Consider the following 4650-nt stretch of genomic DNA (forward strand, 5'->3'; position numbering starts at 1 on the left):
GGTTGAAGTCATCCTATCTGCCTGTTCCTCTTCCCATTCAAGCAAGAGGCAGGCACAGCTGGTTATGCACAAAACTAAAGCACTGTTGATGGCAAATAAAATCTTTGTAACCTCCTGGATGGGCAATGTTCATTCGGATTCTCTTTCCTTCAGTTTTCAGATTGTTGCTTTTTATCTTCCCCAAAAGGTAAGGTACAACGTTTGAAAGACTCTCATATGAATCCTGTACAAGCCTGACTTCCAAAAGCATTCTTTTTTTCCTCCTGAAATGCACCCATGGCTGGTGTCTGAAGTGGCCTTGGGCAAGAACAGAGACACTGATGGCAGCTCAGCTTCCTCAAACCGGTTATACCTGGGGGGGGTGGCACACAGGAACCCACGCCATCTCCAGGCGAGTGGTCATTTTGCTATAGGTGATCAGGCCCAGAGCCCTGAGGTAGAATTAGTAGCCCTGGTGGGTTCATCTCCCCTGACTCAACACACAGCCTATACTAAACTGCTAAATAGTGGAGGAGGGGGACCAACTCAGTCCATGTCATTGCATCCAGAAAACAGAAACAATGCAAATAACTTCATGTTTACAACGCACTTTTGCACACTCTGCACTCTGCAAGACCTGCCAGCAATAACAACCCCAAACAAACGGCAGGGAACAATATGGGTGAAAAAGCATGCCAACACTGCTCACCACCTCTGAATAGTGCACCCAGTCCAACTGCAGTTCTGTTGAGGAAATAGTGCTCTGCAAATGTCCAAAATGAGCTTCAGGTAGCAGCTTTATGGGTCTCAGATTGCAACATGATAAACAGCATGTACAGAAACCACTACTGTCTATCAGGGAAGATACTAAGACTTTCTGGTAGGGGAACTTCAGCAAATGCTTAGTCAGCCTGAATTTATGATCTGATCCTTCAGGTCTCTGCTGCAAATGTAACTAGCCCTTGGCTTCTTCATACAAGCTGTGCTCATTCCTGAGTATGGTTTTTGGAAAAGACAGAAAAAAATCAGCTGAGCTCCAGCTCAAAACTTAGTTGCTGTTTTACTTACTGTTTTCTACTAATTCTTAAAAAATGAGAAAGAAGTTAGCCACCTGCACCAGTAATAAGTGCTGCTAAAAGAATAATTTAAAGCTGTGTACAGAGATCAATAAATAAATCGAATATCTGTTCAGTCACCACCTCCCAGAGCTGAGAGTAATTAAAAAACAATTAAAAAACATGCATCTGTCTCCCAATCATTCTAATGGGAAGTGAAGGACAATCATCAAGCAAAAGTTGTCAAGAGAAAGCTGACCTTCCTGGACCACCTTTTATGGCTGACCATATAACAATTAACTTACTTATAAAATAGCCCCAAAGTCACTATATTATAAATCTTTGGTTCTGGTTTCACAAAGCAACAGACCCTTCTCTTCATTGATCATCTCAGCACATTTAGAGTTTGATTCATGAAGCTGCACCTGAGCTTGCCAAGAACAGAGCTGCTCCTTAATTAATAATAATGAACAGTAGCTGAGAAGCCTCACACTTACCAGAACCCAAAGGAGCATTAGCTGAAGCAGGAATCTCAGTGGGCAGCTTTTATTCAAGCAGCAGCAGAAACACAAAGAGATTAGTGAGAGATAGTGTTTACAAGAGATGCATTAATCGTCTTTGATGTTCATCCATAATATCCCCTGCATTGTCAAAAATAACACCTTTTGGGGTTTTAGCAAAGCATTTGATACCACAGCCCATGAAACTACCTGTAAATGATTGCATCCATAAGTATAACAACCACAACTTGGCAATAAGCTATCAGACAGTAATGAGCAAATCCACTGTAGCTGAGAAATAAAATACATTTGTTTTTCTGTGAGAGTGTCTTGTGGAAGGGAGGAAAAAAGCACAGTCATTGCAGGAGCAAAGAATGCAAAAACATTTACACACAAACACACAAAGTCCACTGAATGCTCACATTATGCAGAAGTCATTTCATCTTTTGGTTTAGAACACTCATTGCGCACACCAGATTACTTGATTGCAGAATTAAATCTACTAAAGCATGAGTGGCTGACGGTGGGTAAGAACTTTGTCTCCAGCTCCATCCCCAGAGACATAACAGCAGAACCTCCAAGTGTGCTGCTGTGCCTGACTTGCAGCTTGACTCAAAAAATTGCTGGGACCCAAACAGGAAAAAATAGCATCTTTCGACCAGGGCACTCATGTTGGTAAGCTCTGTGAGTCTGTAAGGTCCTAATTACCTGGTGGTGAAATAGATACAAGTGTCACCTGAACGACAATGCTGTTAAAAGTAAAAGGAAACTGAACTGGCTTCCATAAAGCATCTTAAGCACCAGAACAAGAAAAGAAAACAATTTTCTTTTTCAGAACTAAGCAACTCTTTGTTCATTCCCATTATTTAGAGGGGGAAAGTAACAGCCATTTAAGTGCCAAGAAACCTTCTGTACCTATGAAACCTGTCATGAATCACACTCACATACAGTAACACACACTGCTAATCCTTTCCAAAGATCTGTTTGTCCTAGTATGGTTCAACACCAGGTGCTTCAGCTGCCCTGTGGCAGAGCCTGGCTCTTCCCACTCCCAGCCATCCTGCCCAGGCTGGTAGGAGAAGTTCAAGCTCTGTGTACCCTCAAGCAGCCACCCTACCAACCTATTGCCTGAGGCAGTCCAGAAGGTAAAAACCCTGCCAGAGTGCAGCTGGCTCCACACCGAGGGGGAGGCAGTTGGGGCCCATCACCCAGCAGTGTAATGCCTACTGATGGCAATTCCCCTTCCAGGAATCTCCAGAGATGTGGAAATCTGCACCAGAGTGGTACTACCTTGACCGCACTCGGATGCACTCCTGGTCTGACAAGGCCCAACACGCTTCTAGGGATCATGGGAGTCTCAGGATTGCCTTAGGCAAAACCACAGCTTCTGCAAAACATCAGACCACAGAAGATGTCGTAAAGCATAAAAGTCAGAGAGACCCCTGAGGTGTGGGACCGAGTTTCCTGTAATCCCTGGCGCTGATCACATTCAGCATTATGAGATTTGTCAGGTCAGTAGTGACAGGCGGCCATTGCAAGCGACAGAAAGACAAAGCACTAGTGTGCATCCAACGTAAACTTAACAACTGCTGCACCAGCAAATAATGTCTGCAAAACATTCGTTGCCTGGGCAAACAGAGAGATTCCTCATGGCAGGAAGGCACTTCAGCTTTGTGCAGAAAAAAGCCCCCAAAACAACAAAAGAACCCAAGGAACCCAACAAACCAACCAACCAAAACGTACCTGAATCAATGGTCCATTCTGGGAAATAATCTGCTTAACCCATGGCTATTACCTTCCAAAGAAAGAGAATTAACAAAGAAAAAGCCACAGCTCTGTGCATGGCTACTAGCAGCTGGGCCAGTGGCTACTGGATTCAGGGCTGGGTATTTCCAGTGGAGCTCACTCCAGTGTCCTGCCATGGCAGCAGGCTCAGCTGCAGCTAGTCAGAACACAGGCAAATGCCAAAGGTGTGATAAGAGATCATCACAGCATGTTTCAATGGATCAAATTAAAGGAAGAAAACAGGTGGAATCTTTATCAAACATGCAGCTTTTAGAAGACTTATCAATAGCTGACTTAAAACAAATTCAGACAGTGTTTGCTTGGTTTTTCCACAAACCAACTCAAACCCCAAAGCTGAGGAGAATTAATTATTCCCACACCCTCACTAGCACAGATGCTGACAATATGTCTTTAGACAACAAGGAAACATCTCTGAGGAGCAGACTCAGGACTGAAAAGTTATTTCCTTGGCTCTGCTGGTAAAAGGTGAGTTCACTGTGTACCTGCGCTGTGCTGTTCAAAGGCTTGTGTCCTCTGTAGTTAGGTGATGAAAAGATGAACTCGGTAGTGCCCATGGGTCACTATGGAAGAGAGGAACACGTAAGTAGTTACCAATAATCAAGTAAGTGCCAAGACCAAATGTAATCTAGGTCTGTCAGGAAAAGCAGGTAAAATGACGTGGAGCTCAAAAGCTGGGATATATAAATTCTCAGCAGATAGCTTTAGAAAAGAGGGGAAAGGAAAAGATTCAGAATGCTTTATGTTTCTGGGCTAATACATATAATTACAAATAAAAGGAAGCCACATATGTGAACAGCTAGGGGGACTGTGGAGATCCATGGCAGGCGAAAGTCTGTATACATGTATGAAAACATCCTAGGGGAAAAAAAGAAAGGATGAAACTGGTATGGTCGTGTCTGCAAAGCTGCAGCATCCCAACTGTTTCACTCTTCCAGCACTCGTCCTCCCAACCTGGACACAGCAGATCAGGTACATAGTGGTACTGAAGATGTCAAAGGAGAAGCAACAACTGTTTGGAAAGGCAGTCAAAATAGTTCGAGATAGAAATCAATCTTTTCTGACAGACCATGCACCAGTATTACTTTGAGTATGATACAGCTGGCACGACAGAAAATATTAAAATGCATCTTCCAGTGCCCCATTTTCTTTTGTGTTAGAAAATACACACAAATACATACAGTGATGTTCAAGCCTGGCTAGGTACCTTCTGCATATGCATGCTTTCTTTAGAAGTTCAAAAAGAACTGCCTTTGTGAGCTCTGCCCTGCTGTCTGTGATTTGTTTTGCAAGGGCAGAAAAGGGAGAGAGAA

This window comes from Nestor notabilis, unplaced genomic scaffold (genome assembly GCF_000696875.1).
Source record: "Nestor notabilis isolate BGI_N333 unplaced genomic scaffold, ASM69687v1 scaffold4150, whole genome shotgun sequence".
Classification (NCBI taxonomy): domain Eukaryota; kingdom Metazoa; phylum Chordata; class Aves; order Psittaciformes; family Psittacidae; genus Nestor; species Nestor notabilis.